Source organism: Bos grunniens, chromosome 11 (assembly GCF_055505025.1).
Source record: "Bos grunniens cultivar Pamir isolate PY7600 chromosome 11, Bosgru_T2T1.0, whole genome shotgun sequence".
In the NCBI taxonomy this organism is placed as follows: Eukaryota; Metazoa; Chordata; class Mammalia; order Artiodactyla; family Bovidae; genus Bos; species Bos grunniens.
Genome location: NC_141175.1, coordinates 39,167,400 through 39,187,167, shown reverse-complemented (window position 1 = coordinate 39,187,167; position 19,768 = coordinate 39,167,400). Strand labels below are relative to the sequence as shown.

The 19,768-nt window shown below is 47.3% G+C and overlaps 1 long non-coding RNA gene across 4 annotated transcripts; it reads right to left on the bottom strand.

Annotated features, from left to right (window-relative positions):
- Window positions 1–76: 76 nt before the first annotated feature.
- Window positions 77–15,258, bottom strand: LOC147362956 (uncharacterized). 4 transcript variants are annotated; one of them, XR_015136634.1, is made up of 3 exons: window positions 15,103–15,241; window positions 14,477–14,538; window positions 77–206 (listed from the first exon to the last, which is right to left on the bottom strand). It is a non-coding gene; the product is annotated as an uncharacterized LOC147362956 (long non-coding RNA). The 4 variants fall into 4 exon arrangements; XR_015136636.1 differs by lacking the exon at window positions 77–206 and adding an exon at window positions 6,427–6,619 and having other exon boundaries at window positions 15,103–15,258; XR_015136633.1 differs by lacking the exon at window positions 77–206 and adding an exon at window positions 9,919–10,477.
- Between the last annotated feature and the right edge of the window lie 4,510 nt (window positions 15,259–19,768).

Sequence of the window (19,768 nt, the reverse complement as noted above, 5' to 3'; positions counted from 1 at the left end):
GGGCTCCAGTTAGGACTTTTGCACTGCAGCATCAAGTGGGGCACTGGAGCTGCGGTTGAGCCTTGCTGTGGATAGTGGGTCCTCAGGGGGTGTGAGCCCAAGGTGTTGTGGGTAGCAGAACAGGGTGGCAGCCTGTGAGCCCTGGGAAGAGAGGCCACCAGAGATATGTGCTGGAGCTTCCTGAGAGCCTCTCTCGAGGCTATTTCCTTTGAAAGAAAAAGAAAAACAGCATAAGACACATTGCTTCAGTGGGATGAAGGGAGAATGAACCTTTGCCAAGGGATTCAGCCAGGACAGTGACGGTATCTGAGAGTCCTTCACGGGCTCTACCTCCTGCTTTGTTTCTCTGCTTTCCCCCCAGCTGACCTTCCCCTATTTCTTTTTCTTTTTTTGTTGATTAATCATTATTTATTAATACTTATCATTTATTTATATGTTACAGAAAGTAATTGAGTATAACTTTATGTTATACAAAAAAAGAAATCCAAAAAGAAACCTAACGACAAATAACAGCCATTGTATTTTTCTCCATAGTAAAAAAATTGTACAGAATTAAAGTGTATGGTATACTTTTACCTGCAGGAACAAACCAGGAGACCTTAAAACTTAGCGCATTCCTCCACACTCTCCTATGAAGGAGGAGACTGGCTGGGAAAGAGCACACGGGATCTTTCTGGGACAATGAGAACGTTGTTTGTTGAATGGGCTGTGGATCAGACATCTGTCAAACTCACAGGATGGGACGGTGCTCTCAAGAGCTCTGCACTTCACTATACATAAATGCATGAGTGCATGCTGAGTTGCTTCAGCTGTGTCTCTTTGCGACCCTATGGACTGCAGCCTGCCAGGTTGGTTCTTTACCACTAGCGCCACCTGGGGAGCCCATTCATAAATGATGCTCAATAATTTAAAAAAAAAAAAAAATTAAATGTGTCCTGCAATTGCAAACCAGCAGGATCTTGCTGTTTCTGTGCAAGTTAACAGAAATGTGATAAGGTGGAGGAAAAATAGGAAGAAAGGCACAGGAGGGGCTGTCCAGGGAATGATGTCCCATGAGGGATTGTGGGAAGGGGTCCCTGTGGGAGGCTCAGTTGAGTCAGCTCCCACCCTCTGCTCTCTCACCTGCACGAAGGACCCAGGAGTCAAGCCCGTGTGCAAGTTGGTGCCGTGGTGAGAGTCTAAGGTCCCCTGTGTTACAGCCCAGCCTGGTGCCTGATGCAGAACTGGGAACAACATGCAGGAAGCATTCCTGAACCTACAGCTTTTCCAGGGAGATCTTTAGATGGCTCTGGGCTGCTGCTATGCGCCACGATTTCTTGTGTAGGACAAGGAAGAGTCAAGAAGATAGGGACTGGGGATGCTCCTGACTGTTATTTCTGAGCATCAGAGAAACCCCCAGCTGGGACTGCCGGCTGTGCTTTTCCAGCGTGGGCCCTGGGGAAAGTGGTAAGTGGAGAAATTCTGTACTTGGAGAAAGCAGGTATCTGAGGACTGGGCAGTTCTGACTGAAGGAGGCAAAGCCAGTAAGAAGGACTGATGAAAGCTATGTGCAGTGTAGAGCTGGCTAAATGCCTCTGCCTCCAGCTGGCCAACTCTGCCCTTTATACTGTCACATGTAAAACCAACCTGATTACGATATTATAAAACAAATTTTAGAGGGATTATGTGTATATATTATATCACAAGGGAAGCCCAAGAGTACTGGAGTGGGTAGCCTATCCCTTCTCCAGCAGATCTTTCCAACCCAGGAGTCAAACTGGGGTCTCCTGCTTTGCAGGTGGATTCTTTACCAACTGAGCTATCAGGAAAGCCCTATATATACACATATGTGTGTGTGTGTGTGTGTATATGGTTTCCCAGGTAGCTCAGCAGTAAAGAACTCTTCTGCCAACGTAGGAGCCACAGGAGATGTGGCTTTGATCCCTGGGTTGGAAAGATCCCCTGGAGAAGGAAATGGCAACTCACTCCAGTATTCTGGCCTGGAGAATTGCATGGACAGAGGAGCCTGGTGGACTACAGTTCATGGGGTCGCAAAGAGTGGGACGTGACTGAGCCACTGAGCTTACATGAGTATATATATACTCTCACACACGCACACACACACACATATATATATAGTACTTCACTTAATAACTCACTGGATAGGTATTTGATAAATAATCTTTTGAAATAAAATTGTGTACAAATTAAAGGGAGGATCAGTGAGTGACTTAAAGAAGAAACTTCCCAGTGCTTGACGGGATAATATTATATACTGAGAAGACTTAAGCTACAGCAATAGACTCACCTGAGCTGGCTATTGAAAATGCAGCTTCCAGTTCAGTTCAGTTCAGTTCAGTCGCTCAGTCGTGTCCGACTCTTTGCAACCCCATGAACCACAGCACACCAGGCCTCCCTGTCCATCACCAGCTCCTGGAATCCACCCAAACCCATGTCCATTGAGTCAGTGATGCTATCCAACCATCTTATCCTCTGTCATCCCCTTCTCCTCCTGCCTTCAATCTTTCCCAGCATCAGGGTCTTTTCAAATGAATCAGTTCTTCACATCAGGTGGCCAAAATACTGGAGTTTAAGCTTCAACATCAGTCCTTCCAATGAACACCCAGGACTGATCTCCTTTAGGATGGACTGGTCCCCCTCATGATTAAATGAATCAGAGGTGGGGACCCAGGAATCTGCATTTTAAACAATCAGGTGCTACTGATGTAGGTGGTTCATAGATACAAATTGACCAAGAACACCTACTACTAGAGTGGACCCACTCCAGGCCATGTGCTTGTGTACCTGCTTTTCTGAGAGCCTTTCCAGGCTGGCGTGTGCCTTTATGAGACTGGGGTGTGTTGAAGGTCAGACTGGTTTTTACAATCAGAGACAGGGAGGGCAGCGAAGAACAGCCTGAGTGAGGTGGGCTTTCTTTGTTGAAGTCTTTTGGTTTGATCCTTTGAGTTTGGCAGCTTAAAGAGAGCTAAAGTTCTCTTAGAGAGAATGGGACCAAGGAATGAGAAACTTAGAAGTCAAGGCCAGAGATGCCATGTGAGAGGGGAGAAGACCCCAGAGAGGGCTGGAAGGACCCAGGGGAAGTGATAAAAAGGAGGAACTTACATCCACACAGCTCTTGACTCGGCCAAAGCCTTCATCTAGCCCACTCTGTGCTCATGTCAATGCTCTGAGATGGGCAACAGCATTCCCTCCTACGTGTGGACAGAGGGTGGCTTGGAAAGGTTAACTGACAGGCTATAATAAGGATGAAAGTCAGTATTTCATTCCGGGACCTTGTGGTTCCTAAGCTCTGGCTCTTTACCTAGTGCTTTTTTTTTTTTTTTTTTTTGATGTGGACCATTTTTAAAGTCTTTAGTGAATTTGTTGCAACATTGCTTTTGCTTTATGTTTTGGTTTTTTGGCTGCAAGTCTTTGTGGGATCTTAGCTCTCTGACCAGGGATCAGATCTGCACCCTGCCTATTGGAAGGCAAAGTCTCAACCACTGGACCACCAGGGAAGTCCCCCTGGTGCTTTGAAAGATGCGTAATTATATACAGCCAGTCTAACCATCTATACATTATTTCATTATTCATTATTTCATTTATCCACCCAACATGAATGAGCTGCTACTAAGTCTCAGGTACTGAGGTAGGGCCCAAGGATTGACTGGAAAACCAACAAGACATTATTCTAGATTTTAATAGACACATACATTAAACAACCACACAGGTCACTACAACTTTGCAAACAGTTGTAAGGAAAGTTAGGAAAGTTGAAGGAAAGTAAAAAGGAAAGTTGCAGGCTCTATACAAAAGAAAGCAAGGACTCTTAATTTTGACTGGAGGATTAGAAAAGGCCTCTCTGAGAACGTGGCATTTCAGCTGAGACTTGAAAGGTGGGTAGGAATTAGCCAAGCTTCAGTGTAGGGAAGACGGTCCCAGAACTTCTGTGATGATAGGAATATTCTGTATCTGTGTTGTCCAGTATGGTACCAGTGAACCGCATGTGATTACTGAGCCCTTGAAATGTGTCTCGTGGGACTGAGGAACTGAATTTTCAATTTTATTTAATTTCAATTATTTAAGTATATGTATTGGAGAAGGCAATGGCACCCCACTCCAGTACTCTTGCCTGGAAAATCCCATGGACGGAGGAGCCTGGTAGGCTGCAGTCCATGGGGTCGCTAAGAGTCAGACACAACTGAGCGACTTCACTTTCACTTTTCACTTTCATGCATTGGAGAAGGAAATGGCAACCCACTCCAGTGTTCTTGCCTGGAGAATCCCAGGGACGGGAGAGCCTGGTGGGCTGCCGTCTGTGGGGTCGCACAGAGTCGGACACGACTGAAGCGACTTAGCAGCAGCAGCAGGTGTATGTATAAAAAAGTCACATATAGGGACTTCCCTAGTGGTCCAGTGGTTAAAGCTTTGTGCTCTCAATGCAGGGAGCCTGGATTCGATCCCTGGTCAGGGAACTAGATCCCACACGCTGCAACTAAGTTCCTGTGTACTGCAACTAAGACCTGGCTCAGTCAAGTAAACAAATGTTTAAAAAAAAAAGTCACATATGGCTACAGCCATTGTATGGGACAGCCCAACTCCAGAACAAAGGAAACGTTTGTAGGAAGGACCTGAGCTGGAAAAAGTGGCTTCCTGGAGCCTAGTATTGGGCCACAAGGGGGAGCAGTGTGTCCAAACCTCATGGGGGGTTTTCAGTTTTACTGCGATGGGGAAGTTGTTGAATGGTTTTGAGTAGGGGGGTATCTTGATAAATTTTATGTTTTAAGAAGCTCACCCTTCACTGTACCAAAAGAATCATAGACAGTGAAAGTAGGAAAAAAAAGAAACCAGGGAGGAGGGGATGGTGATGGTTCAGCATAGGGTGGAAACCTGAAAGGAGACGAAGGGGACAAATTTATACCATTTTAATGTAGAATTGACAGAATATGTAGTTTAAAAGAAACAGAATCCAGGTTGCTGGACCTGTGTTGACTAATATGGTAGCTACCAGCCCATTATGGCTACTTAAACTTAAAGTAATTAAAATTAAATGCAATAAAAAATGTTGTTTGCCCACAAGAGGAACATTTCAAATGTTCAGTGGCCACACAGGGCTATCTGCTGCTACTACTGGACCGTGTAGCTTTAGTGAACATGTCCATCATGGCAATAACTTATGGCTGGTGCTAAGGTCATTTAGAAAAGTATTAAAAAATGGGTCTAAGAAGAGATCAAAAAGTCGTCGCATTTGACACGCTTGTTTTGAAGGTGACGTGTTGGATGTGCTCAGGTGATGTCACTAGAGTGGTACCCACACCAGGCTTGCTCTCATATGGCAGCCTCCTGCACTGACTTGCTTTGTATACGCCTCATTGGCTAAAACTCCAGCTTTCCAGCTCCTAGAAGGCTCAGGCCCAGTTTCCACTCAGATTACTTAATTATTCCATAGCAGTTCAGAGAAGGAAGCCCAGACAAAGCATAATCACCATTGCTGTTTCCTGATAACATAGCCCAAGGCTGGAGGCTTGGAGAACATCTTTAGTCCTTTCTACAGTAAAGTATATGTTGCTTTTTGAAAACCATACAGCACAAACTGAGCCTCATTTCGTCATTCAATCCCATCCCCTCACTCAGCCTCTCCACAGAAATACAAAAGACGTGGCTTCTAAAGAAGTACTATTGGCTTAAGTCTAGACCCCAAGTAGATCTTGTGGTTAGAGAAGCAAAAAGAAGAGAAAAAGACTGCAAGAGTGAAATTTCCTGGTAATTCTGACCTGGTAAGTTCTGGGAACAATGAAGTGAGTACACAGGAAGTAGGTGAAAAGGGAAAACAAAAAGGTCCTTGTTTTCATCACATCTGCACTTCTGGCTATGGGCAGGGCTTCGCTTTGGATGAGCCAGGTGGAGGAACGGGTGAGAAGCTGTCTGAAGAGTGAACTTGGGAAGGAGACAGTGGAGGACAGCCGACCTCTAAGGTCGCGTGATCCCCGCAACACCTCGATGTGCTGAACCTGGACAGATGTCCCTGTAGGACAGACGTACCTCCTGTCTTCCCACAGTGCAGGAGGCCGCCACATCCCTCTTCAGTGGCGGTGGTCCTCAGTCCAGTAGCCTTCCGGCATCTTGTGTTGCTCTGTGCCTTGTTGGACTCTAGAGAGACGATCCATGACAATGATGCACCCATATGTCATCCGCCTCAGACAGTGCTTGGATTCACACCCAAGCATTGGTGATTTCACTGACAGTTGAGTAGAGTAACAGACAAAGCTCCCACTAGTTGAGCCCTGCCTGTGTGCTGGATGCTGTGCTGTTTCATGTGCAGTAGCTCAATCAAACATCATGACGATGAGGCTCAGAAAAGTTATAGCAACCATATGACCCACAGTTGTGCTTTTTGGTATTTACCCAGATGAATTGGAAACGTATTTCCATACAAAAACCTGCATGTGGAGGTTGATAGCAGCTTTATTTATAATTGCCAAACTCGGAAGCAGTCCAGATGTCCTTCAGTAGGTGGGTGGATAAATAAAGTGTGGTACATCTTGACATGGCTTCCCAGGTGGCTCAGTTGTAAAGAATCCGCCTGCCAATGTCGCAGACATAGGAGATGTGACTTTGATCCCTGGGTTGGGAAGATCCCCTGGAAAAGGAAATGGCAACCCACTCCAGTATTCTTGCCTGGAAAATTCCATGGACAGAAGAGCCTGACGGGCTACAGTTCTTGGGGTCACAAAGAGTCAGACACAACTGATCACGTGCACACACACACACACACACACACATCCAGACAATGGATTACTATGCAGTGCTAAATATAAGTGAGCTATCAGGCCATGAAAAGATATGGAGGAAACTTAAATGCACATTACTAAGAAGTCTACCTGAAAGGATTCCATGGGATATGAATCAACTACATGACCTTCTGAAAAAGGCAAAACTATGGAGACAGTCAAAAGACCAACGGTTGCCAGGGCTGGAAGCGGGGAGGGATGAAGAGTCAGAGCGCAGAAATTTTGAGGGCAGTGAAACCACTCTGTGTGATACAGTACTGGTGCATATGTGTCATTAGACAGCAGTCAAAGGCGTACCACCAAGAGGGAAACTTGATGTAAACTGTAGACTTTGAGTGATAATGACTTTGGGTGACAATGTAGGCTCATCATTTCTAACAAGTGTATCATCGTTGGGAAGGATGGTGATGATGGCGAGGCTCTGGATTGGGGAGATGGGGGACATGAAGTCTCTATAATTCCTGCTCAGCTCTGCTGTGAACCTAAGACTACTCTGAAAAATAAAGTCTACATAAAAAAAAAAAAATTCAGTACCTGCCCAAGGTCTAGCCCGAGTGAACAGTGAAACTGGGATCCAGCACAGAGCTCTTTAACCCCAAATATCATTTTCTTCACCTTCACCCCAGCCCCGCTCAGTGCAGCCTTTTGTACATCACAAATACTTTTGTTTTTAATTCACAGTAACTCTATGACATGAGCATTAATCCCATTTTCTAGATAAGGAGATAGACTTCAAGAGATTAGCTTACTTAAGTCACGAGTAGGGTGGGTGAGTAGCTGAGTCAGAACTTGAATTTAGGTAAGCTGACTTGAAACTTCGTTCTCAGATAACACCTTGACGCCATCACCCCCCCCCCCAACCCCCGCTGATCCAGAAACTCATTCTGACCTAGAAACACACAGGGTGGCATCCCTGCTGATTGCCTTCATCTACAAATTACTACGTGACATTTGCCAGCTGTCGAGTTATTCCATCTGAGGCTGGCAGTGGATGGAACCCTGTGTGTCATAGGTCTTGCTTGGCTCCCCTCTGCCAAGGCAAGATGCTGTTGGTCCACACCCAGAATGAAGGGGTGTGTGATACGTGGAGAGAGAAAGGGCAAGGCAGGCTCCTGGGCTTGTATGCAGGGAAGTTTGGAAGCAAACCGGGCACCTCCCATCTCACCCCCAAGACTTGGCTCCTCTTCCCAGTGGCGTAATGGGCTTCTAGGCTGCCTTGTGGGCGGCCAGACCTCCTGGCTGTGGGGGAAAGTTGACAACAGGAGTGGAGATGCCCTTTCGAAATGCAGGGAGCATTCAAAACTCCCTTGTCCCTGTGTTCCCTCCCTAAGGGAAGTTTGACAACTCCCTGTTGGCGTCTGTAAGCTGAGAACTTCCCACAATGAAGTCCCGACCACCCGCTGGGCTCTCCGTCTCCTCCTCTCCTCCCTCTGCTTCCAGGCCACCCTCCTTTCCCTTGTTCTGTCCTAGGAAAGGCAGGGATGAAGGCTGACACCATGCCTGTCAGGTTGGCACGTCTCTCTCGGCTCACTGATTTCACTGCTGTGCGAGGGGACAGCCTTCGAAAAAGTGAAAAGTTGAGCACACAGCTGCTCTGGTGCCAAACAACTCAAAACTTAAGGTGATAACCACTGGGGCTGCCAATGTTGTGCCCTGCCCAAGGGTACCTGGCAGCACAGGTAGGTGGTGAGCGGGGTCTGAAATAGGGACCTTGGTACTCTCACTAGGCTGTGCTCCCTCAGCTCAGGGGGGCCATCTAATGAACACAGATGTGCCAAGTGGCCTGAGGTTATTTTAAAGTCAGTGGTGATCACAGTGGTAATCGCCGTTCCTATTGTTATTTTTAGTCCTAAGATCTGACCCAGTATGGAAAGAGGTTGAACTTGGGAGTCAAGGCCTTGGGTTCAGTTTAAGTTCTCCACTTATAAGAGGTAAGGACTTTGTCTTTTGGCCCCAGTTTATCCCAAATGCTTCCAAACACATATTTTCACTGACTTTCCAAAAAAGAAAAATAAAATGAAAACTCTGTAAGGATGGTAAAGCTTGGGCCATCACATGGCAACCCACTCCAGTATTCTTGCCTGGAGAATCCCTATGGACAGAGGAGCCTGGTGGGCTACAGTCCATAGGCCGCTGTAAGCTGTCCAAAGAGTTGGACACGACCGAAGCGACTGAGCACATAAGGACAATAAAGCTTGGGCCACCAGTCCCATTTCATGGAGGCAAATTTAGGTGATTTGCCCAAAGTGATCAAGTCAGTAGGGGGCTTCCGTGGTGGCCCAGATGGTAAAAAATATCTGCCTGCAATGCAGAAGACCCTGGTTCAGTCCCTGGCTTGGGAAGATCTGCTGGAGAAGAGCAGAGCAACCCACTCCAGCATTCTTGCCTGGAGAGATCCATGGACAGTGGAGCCTGGTGGTCTACAGTCCATGAGATCACAAAGAGTCGGACACAACCGAGTGGCTGACACTTTCACTTTCCGTGCTCGTAAGTAGAGAAGGTGTGGAACTCAGTGTCTTCCCTTCTGCTTCCAGTTCATACTTTGTAGCAGCCCCCCAACCCACCCACAGTTTAGCAAACCTATATGTGCTAGGATGATATTCAATGCACTCACATTTGTTATTTGAGATGGTGGATGTATTGGGGGAAGGTCATACTGATGTCTTGTTTAATCCAGCACCAGGGGATGAATGTCCAGAATCAACCATGCATGCTGTAAGTGAATACAGTTCATGGGCCATCTGCTAAATGATACTCCCTTATTTTTGTATAGCCCTTTACCATTTAAAATGTCCTTCCAAATACAATATTTGAAGATCTCACTTGCTCTCTTATACCACCTGGGGAGGAGGCCGGGTAGTTCAGATGGATGAGAGTGAGGCAGTGAGAGGAGAAGGTGGACGCCTCAGCTCATTGAACAGAAGCGAGGTCAGATGCGGACATTCTGGCATTGGGCCAGTGTCCCTGTGGGATTCCCTTCTGCCTTGAGTGAGGACCTAAACTCTTGGTTTTCAGAACCCCCGAGGGCTTCCTAGAGGTGACTCCAGGGCTTCCCCCTGAGGTTGGTGTATACGGAGGAGGGGATCATTTCAATCTGCTCTAATAATATTATTTAAGTTTTTAGTATCAGTCAGTAATACATACAGAGTGAACAAACTTCAGGAGGTGTATTTATTTTACCAGACGTGTGCTGGGGTTCTTGGCTGTATGCCAGTATACCAGATGGAGGAGGGACCAGCATGCAGAGTGGAAGGTGGATTAGGGGGTGCTCTTGGGATGGACATCTGCAGAAGGAAGGATTAGGACTGGGCTGAGGGGAAAGTCAGGGCAGGTGCAGTGGTAACAAAGCCCTTGTCAACTGAACCAACCCCGTGGCAAGCTCAGCCCTTCAGAGTCATCCTGAGTGGTGGTGATGGTACAGTCACCTGAGTCAAGTTGGGTTATCCTCCTAAGTCAAGTCAAGTTGGGTGCAAGTTGTCCCAGGGAGAGGGTGTGATTTGGGGTGAGGCAACCCTCTACCACCAAGGCGATGCAGAAGGGGGTTCTCAGCTGGCAGCGCTTGTAGCAGCTGAGGGAATAAGTCCTTTAGCCCTATAAAGGCGTCTTGGCTGCTCATCACAGTAGCTTCAGTGGTCCAGCTTTGTGCCACCCAGACCCACTTGTAAGTTCTGGAAGCAGATCCTCTGGAATTCTGGTGGTCTCGTTCCCTAGGGGACACTTCCATGAGGAAATGAGACAAACCCCAGCTGATCTCACGGCTATATCTAATGCCCACATCTCCCTCCTAGTTGCCCATACCCTCAGTCGGCCCTTATGCTGGTCTCAGCAGCTTCCCTGGTGGTGTGACCAGAGAGATCCTTATCCCTGAGATGCTGAGTCTCATCAGTGCTCTTCAAAGACCACGACTACTTCATTTTTCATTTACTGTCAAGATTGGGGCACAGAGTACCAAGGAGCACCTGAGGGAATGGCCTGGTGCCCTTACCTGTCCCTCCTGGCTCCCACTGGGTCACAGCTGCCTGACTCCCTCCTGTGACCGTGTCAGTCAACCCTGCCAGGACAGTGAGTCCACTCCTTGCTTTCCAGCCTTGTGGCACAAAAACTCAATGTGCCCAGGTGGCAGCTGCAGCTAATCATTCAATGGAACCCATTTCATGGTCCCAGGTAGAAGTTCCCCTTTAGAGAACCCCCTTGATGATAATGACAGGCTTTTCTGCTTTTTATTTCATTACAATTTTGAGCTACAAGGAAAACCATGACAGACCTTAGTTGGACTTCTTTCTAAGTAAGAATCAGCTGGCCTTCTCTGTCATTTTCTTCTAGGCCTTTCTGAGCTCCAGAGATGCTTCTGCTCCCAGCTTTCCTCCCCAGAGGCCCCCAGATCAGAGACCCCCAGGACCCCATGGGAGGTGACCATTGCCTCTACTTTCCCTTCTAGATGCTGCTCTTGCCTGTCTCAGAGCCTGTGGCCTCACCCTTGAGTCCTGGTGCAGAAGGCATCCTTTCCAGGGCCCCAAGTGTTTTTGATCATTTGTGTTTATGGGACCTGGAATGGGGCAGAGCTCAGTGGGCCATCTGTGTTTTTTTTTTTTTTTTTCCTTTTTCTTAGACAACCAGCTGGGATTGCCTGAAATTCCAGGTTGTGTGTTGTCTACTCCAAATTGGCACTTGCCAAGAGCATTGCCAATGACTGAACAACAAGGGCATTTGCCATCTGCCTCTATGCAGGAAAAAGACAGAATTTAAGGAACTGTCTCCAACCTGGATGGAAGGACCTTTTAATCATACTCTTCACTAGCTCATGCACAGTGAAATTAAAGGGAAAGTGACTCTTGGATTAATTCCCACTTCCAAAGGCCCCTACACCAGACTGGTCTATAGAGAGGAGTGCTGACCTCAATCTCACCCTAAAATGATGCTCAAACAGAGGAAAGTGCACTACACTGGGATGAGAAGACGGCATCGAGGGTAGACAGCTCGCCTAAGATGCTGGACCTGATTCATGCGATCATTTATAATGCTTTCTTGATTTCTTGGACCTCTGCGTATCAATCAAACATTTTCTATCATGGACATGATTCCATGCTAGTTTAAGACTCAATCCAATTGTTGGGTTGTGGCCAATGACCTGTGTCTAGTACTTCTGGGTTACCTTGGTGGATTTCTCCCCTCCAGGACTCTGATTGGATACCCCCCTAGGAAATTTATTTTAGAAGAGAGTTTAGTTCTGTTCTAAGAGTTGGACTGTGAAGAAGGCTGAGTGCCGAAGAAGTGATGCTTTTGAACTGTGGTGTTGGAGAAGACTCTTGAGAGTCCCTTGGACTGCAAGGAGATCCAACCAGTCCATTCTAAAGGAGATCAGCCCTGGGATTTCTTTGGAAGGACTGATGCTAAAGCTGAAACTCCAGTACTTTGGCCACCTCATGCGAAGAGTTGACTCATTGGAAAAGACTCTGATGCTGGGAGGGATTGGGGGCAGGAGGAGAAGGGGACCACAGAGGATGAGATGGCTGGATGGCATCACTGACTCGATGGACGTGAGTCTGAGTGAACTCCGAGAGTTGGTGATGGACAGGGAGGCCTGGCGTGCTGCGATTCATGGGGTCGCAAAGAGTCGGACACGACTGAGTGACTGATCTGATCTGATCTGATCTATTCAAGATATTACTAGAAGGCATTCTCTCACCTGTCCAGTTAATAATACCTGCTCTGACTCTGGCCATAGATTTAAGTTTTCTCTTAGGGACACTCAAACTCAATCAGAGTGACAAGCTGAGTCTCAATAAAAAAAACCTGTAACCTCTCATCTACTGAAAGGAAAACTGCCACAATTATGGGATGGATCTATATGGTTAACACCAGGCCTATGGTCATTTAAGTTTAAAAGTTCCTCTGTGTTGAGAGCAAGTAAATCATACCAAGAATGATCACCCTAGTAATATTGTGAAACTAGGCTGAGTGCCTTATGAACTATGCCTACTATCACCCTTAGAGAGAGCGGGTGGTAAGGAACTCAGTGGATTTGTGGTACTCATTTATGGCTTGGTTTCTAACCAGATGGATAGGAAGGTGTAGCCTGGTATTCCCATGTACTCAAGGTCATATACGTAACAAGTCAGAGGTAACTCAAGACGATCTTAACATTGATGTGAGCTTGATGAGTTAAGACATCTGTATTCTACCAGTAAGACCATTTAGCAGATATTTTGTTGTTGTTGTTGTTCCTTCAATGTGATTGGAGGATGTAATTGGTCATATCAAAGCCTTAACAACTTTCATAAGCTTTAGATGGTAGTAACTGGGCTATTAGCCTATTGAATTCTGAGATCTCTATGTTGAGAAAGGCGGTGCTACAAAACTGCAAGGCCCTTAACACATTACAGCATCTCAGGGAGGTACTTGTACTATAATTCAAACAGAATGCTCTTTTCATACCTGATGAATCTTGGCTCAGACGGTAAAGAATCCGCCTGTAATGTGGGAGACATGGTTCAATCTCTGGGTTGGGAAGATCCCCTGGAGAAGGTAATGGCAACCCACTCCAGTATTCTGGCTTGGAGAATTCTATGGACAGAGGAGCCTGGCAGGCCAAAGTCCATGGGGTCACAAAGAGTAGTACACGACTGAGCGACTTTTACTTAATGTAACACAGTTGATGAGCCATATGAAAAAATCAGATTTCTGCCTTAAGTGACCGATTCCCTAGTCTTGACGACCTTTTAAAAAACTGGTTTGGCATGGGAGGCTCATGGTTGAAATATTTACTTAAAATTCCATGAATGTTATCAACGATATTATATGTATTTTGCCTATTTTACAAGATTATTGTTTCTTGTGTTACCAAGTGTATGATTGAGCCTCCAATGAAAATAATAATGACTAGACTTGACTCGGTTGATCAAATATATAGCTTGGTGTGTGCCTGGCGTGCTGCCGTCCATGGGGTCGCAGAGTTGGACACGACTGAGCAACTGAACTGATCCGATGTGATCAATGATCGTAACTGTCTAACTCTAGATATGGGAAGATGCAATGAGAGGGAATACTTTCCTGGACCATAACTAGAAGACAGGTGTCCAGAGACATCTTTGACAATTAAGACCTAGTCCAGTGATAGGACATTGAGTGTCCCATCTGTTAAAATCTTCTTCGGAGCTGGGAGCATTCCTGGCAACGTGGGACAAAATGGTCATGAAGTTCCTCCCCAAGTATGGTCTAATTTAAGGCCACAAGGGGGCACTGTCAACCACAAATTGGCTCTTGCTAAGCGGGCTGCCAATGACTGAACAGCAAGGGCATTTATCTGCCTTCTGCCTCTATGGAAACTGAACCCCGCGCTGCTGCAGCTGCTGACCTTCAGCAACCCGTGAGGGAGTTCAGGGTGGAGTGAGGCACTCTGTGCTTCAGGGAACCTGGTGGGACAGCTCTTTAGGTAGGTGGATATTTTCAGGAACTGATGTTATGATCCCGATCCTTGCATGACCTCCTATCTAGAAAACCACTAAATCCCTTCATGATGACATCAGATCCTCGTGACTAGGAGAAAACCTCTGGTAAAGTAAATGCTTGATTGCACTGAACTCCCCCTTCACCAAAATCTTATATACTGGTCTTCCTCCACTCCCTCTTTGGAGCAATCTCAGAGCTATCTGAAGTGCTGCCTCCTGGGCTGCAGTCCTCATTTTGCCCCAAATAAAACAACTCACCTGCTCTCAAGTTGTGCATCTTTTTTCAGTCGACAGTGTTATTTACAGAAGGCCATGGGGTCCTGAGAGATGAAAACGATAAGCTGACCCCCAATTCCATAGCCCCTAGGAGCCCAGAGGTTTCTTCTACTCGCTCCCCTGAGCCTGTTGCCCCAAACCCAGGACACTGTCCAGGGTGGGCCACTGAGCTGTGCAAGGAAGGGAGGGGAACTCAGCAGCAGAGCCTCTAACCTGGGCTGTCACCCATTTCTGCCCCTGCCCAGTTGGCAGGTATTTCCGAAATGTCTCTCGCGGGCACACACTGTGGTTTCATCAGCCTATAGAAACTGCTGGAGTCTGGGCCACTTGACAAGGAAACCGAGAGACAGAGAAGCCTGTGCGGCCCTGCTGCTCAGGAGAACTCAGTAAATACTCAAGAAGGCAGCAATATTCCCGGCCCATATCCATAACCTACTGCGATCCTCTCCCTTCATTCCAACCCCGCCTGCAGCTCCCCTGGGCCACAGGGCAGCCCCCCAGAAATGTCAGTGAGTTGCTGTGTGGGTCTTAGAAGCTGGCCCGCACATGGCCACCGCCTTCTTCCCCACTGGCCCCAGGCTTTCTGGATATTTGTGTCGGATACTCACCAGTCTGGGCCCAGCCAAGACTTTCTTTTAGCCAGTAATCCCGCTGACAGACAGGTGTGAAAGGAACCCAAAGCAGACGTCACAGTCTGCTGATTTAATTATTGCTCTTCGGAGCAGCTGAGCTCTGGTCTGGAATGCTCCTAATGGCAGGTCTGTCTGTGGAACAAGAGAGACATTGTGAGATTTAAAGAGGGGCTTGACAGGCCCCACCTGACAGCACTGTCAGAGCGGCCACTGGGGGCAGACTCCTCCAGCCTCAGGTGTGGGGCCTTGTGCTCAGATGAGCTCCCAGGCCGGCCAGGAGGGGCTGCAGCCAGGATGGGGAGGACCAGGCAGAGTCACCCCCTGGGGGGGACGCTGAGCCGCACGCTGCACCGTCCAACAGGTGCGTGGCCTTTTCTTTATTCACTCAGCACACATTTGTTAAGCACCTGTATCATTTGCCAAATGCCGTCTTCCCTGGGGACACAGTGGTGTGTGGTCAAACGCCCCGCCTTCCTGGAACTTTGCCTGCTGCCTGTGTCTGGCTGTGAGTTTGTGGGTGAGCCGAAGGCTTCTCAGGCGCGGAGTCTCCACGAGTGAGTGAGCGTTCTGTAGAACGTGGCCGGCCCTGGGGTGATGTCAGGGTTGGCTCTGGAAGATCCCGTGAAGTGTGGCTTTGGTAGCTTCCCCTCAGGCAAATCTTGGGCTTCCCTGGTGGCTCAGATGGTAAACAATCTGCCTGCAGTGGAGGAGACCCAGGTTCGATCCCTGAGTCAGGAGGATCCCCTGGAGGAGGAAAGGACTACCCACTCCCATATCTTGCCTGGAGAATTCCATGGACAGAGGAGCCTGGTGGCCTACAGTCCTTGGGGTTGCAAAGAATCAGACACGACTGAGTGACTAACACTTTCCCTTTTAGACTAATCTTGGCGCCTCAGGGGCCAGGTGAAAGGCCGACTGGTTGTGCTGCCCAGGTGGCCATTTCTGATGGCCCGTGTTTGGTGGGGGAAGGGCAAACTGCTTATCAGTGAGGACTGACCATTATTTCAGATAGTCTCAGGGGTACGGAGGAAAACCATGGGCGATCAGGCCACTTCCAGGATGTTTGTGAAGAATGAACTGACAGGGGTAGTGACCGATCCATTTGTCTTTGAGCCTGCTCAGAGACTGCAGGTCAAGGTCTTTGCTGGAGCTGCTATGCTTCAGCCCAGGCCACCATAACTCCCACCTCTCACCTGAGCCCATGTAAAACAGCCACACCAGGTCTACGTGGCCGGTTCTGGATACGCTTGACTTCCTGAGGCCCACACAGCATTGCTCTTGCCATCTCAAACCCTCAGTCTAGTGCAGCTGGGTGGTGAAGGACTGTGAGACGAGGGTGTTTTTAGCAGCAAAATGATTCAGATGGGGCACTTGCACACTTGAATGATCAGAGAATCCACGCCTTTCCTCTTGGGTTCTCTCAGTTTATGCTCCTATTTTCTTCTATTTCAGGTTGTATTTATAGCCAATACTGAGGACCCACTCAGTGTCAGGCATTCTGTTTCCATGAATTGTTTCATTTAATCTTCCAAACAGTCTTGTGAAGAAGCATCACGAAATCTTATCATACAAAAGAGGGAACTGAAACTTAACAAGGAAGGAAGTTTGCCCGGCATCCCCCAGCTAGTTATGGGGTTTGACCCCCATGAGCTGAACTCAGACCTCCTGCTCTTAATCTGCACTCTGAGGACCCTCCTGGCCAGGTGATGCTCATGTCTTGCTTGTCTCAGTCATGGTCAAGGCTGGGGTTTAGTTAGTTCAGGAAGGTGGCTGGTTTCCTCTTGTCTTTTGCTTTCAAGACCTGAGGCTCTGCTTCTCCAGGCCTGTGGGTGAAATCTGCCCAGGCCCGTAGCCTGGGACCCATGGGAATCATTTGCTTCTGCTAGGTCCATCATCCTACTCACTCCTAGAGGGGACTACCGAGAAGGGGGAATGGGTGCTGGTGGTGCCTTTAACTGCTAATGGAGCTCTCCTCCCAAGCTAACTCTCTGTGATTTTTGGGCATGTCGATAAACTCTTTACACTTCAGTTTCCTCATCTGTGAAATGGAAGTAAAATGAGAACCTACCTCTTAGTGCTGTTGGTGGATTATATGAACTAATAGTAGGCATTTAGCAGGATGTCTGTCATATAACAAACACTGAACGATTATTATTTATGAGAGGTCTGCATATGATTCTGAAGTTGAAAAGCTCTGAAAATTGTGTGTTTGGTGTCAAAACTCATTTGGAAGCTAAACCTCTCCTCACGTGGGATGCAACTTTATTCAGAAATACTAATGAGGTTCTGGGCTTCCCTGGTGGCTCAGCTGGTAAAGAATCTTCCTGCAATGCAGAAGACCCGGGTTCGAATCCTGGGTAAGAAGATCCCCTGGAGAAGGAAGTGGCAACCCACTCCAGTACCCTTGCCTGGAGAATTCCATGGACAGAGGAGCCAAGCAGGCTACAGCCCGTGGGATCCCAAACAGTCGGACACAACTGAGTGATTCACTTTCACTTTTAATGAGGTGCTGCTTTGAAGCCTGCCGGGGTCATTACAGGGTATACTGTATTGGTACCACATCACCTTCCTGAAATCTGAAGAATTATGAATTCTAAAACACACCTGGTTCCGAGAGTTTAGGATAAGGGGTTGTGAACCTCCATTGCTTTTAAAAGCAGAGTCAGTATGTCCCCTAAATGAATTTCAGTAGTGGTGGCTGTCAACTCTGGAATTATGAGAGCCAAAACCCTATCAAGAATAACTCTCTTTTCTCCTAGAAGAAATGATAGATTGCTATTTAAGGGCAAAAGGGACTAGAGGTAGTGAAGTCAGTTGAAACAATATATTTCATTCTTCATTTGCTCATGTGATCACTGAGGAGTTTCCAGAGTGGTCTGGTCCTGGGGGAGAACAATCTTTAAGGACCATTTAAATTTTCCGATCCCAGGGCAGAGTGGTCATTTCCTACTTAATTAGTATTTTTCTAGGCAGGGCTGGGCAGGAGGGAGCAGAGCAGTTGTCCTCTCTCAAGGAATCTGTGCTTTTATCAAGGATACAGATACACATGCTTGAAATAAATACAAAATATAGCATTGTAGGAATACACGGGGTTTGAGAGGCATTGGGTGAGTCCCTGGGATCGGCTGCCAAGTGAGGGTCCTTAACTTCCTGCAGGAAAGAATTCAAGAAAAAGCCAGAGTAAAATGAAAGCAGGTTTATTGAGGGCAAGATGCAGTTCATACACAGAGAGTGTGGTCTGTCTCAGAAAGAGCAACCATGAAGTAAGGGGTGGTTAGTTTCTATGGGCTGGGTAGTTTCAGGGGCTAGTGGAAGGATTATTCCAACAGTTCTGGGCAGGGATTTCCAGGGATTGCATCATGGCTCACTTCTTGACGTTTTGCTTCAGGACTGTCGTGGCACCTGTAGGTGTATCAGTTAGATGCAAATGTGAACGTGTACTGAGGTTCAAGATCTACTGGAAGTCAGATCTTCTGCCAGCTTGAGGCTGGTTGGTTCTAACCAGTTTCTGTCCTGTCCTCAATATCTGCGTCATTCTTTTAAAGATTGTGCCCTGCCCTCTTCCTTTCTTACTCATTAGGAGACTCAGGTGAGAATAGATTAGAAGATTATAAAATAAATATTCAAGTAAGTAACATAATTCACTTGTACTGTATTTACTGCAGGAGTCCCGAAAAGAGATCTTACATGTGGGGCAGCTAATCTAAGGCCAGATCATTTTCTGAAGAACTCCAGGGAATGAATAAGAAAGTAGAGAAGAAGGGAACTGATATTAGAGTGGAGGGGAGAGCAGAGACCTCTCTGAAGGGATTCAGTTCACCTTCCACAGGCACTAGGTATGTGGCTTGGCTAAAATTCTGAGTCTGTTTCCTCACCTCTAATGTGGAGAGCTTTATCTCTCTCTAGCTACAATTATTATCAATACTACACAAGATAGAGAATATGAAGTGTTCCTGGAATACCCTTTCTTCTTTCGATGGCCGTCTTGTCCCTGAAATCCAGCTCTCAGAATCTTAGTGTTCCTTGATTCCAAGATGCCTGTTGACCCCGGGCTGGGCAGCTCACAGCCTTGTGCAAAGGTGTATATTTGACAAAAGCTATTAATCAGGAGGAAACAGACACACATATAACCATTCAACCAGCTAAAACCTCAAACAAATAAGCCAACCCACTCCAGTATTCTTGCCTGGAGAATCCCATGGACGGAGGAGCCTGGTGGGCTACAGTCCATGGGGTTGTAAAGAATCGGACGTGACTGAGCGACTTCACTTTCACTTTCTCTTTCACATCAATCAGGAGGAAACAGACACACATATAGCTATTCAACCAGCTAAAACCTCAAGCAAATAATTACATATCCCCAGTGGTGATGCCCCCGTGGCAACATTTTGGGTTTCCCAGGTGGTGCGGTGGTAAAGAATCCACCTGCAAATGCAGGAGATGCTAGACATGTGGGTTTGATCCCTAGGTTAGGAAGATCGCCTGGAGTGGCAACCCACTCCAGTATTCTTGCGTGAAAAATCCCATGGACAGAGAATCCTGGTGGGCTACAAGGCCATGGGGTCTCACAGAGTCGAACATGACTAAGCAGCAGCACCACCACCACGCCTGGCTGCATCCAGCCCCTCCCATGATCTAATTC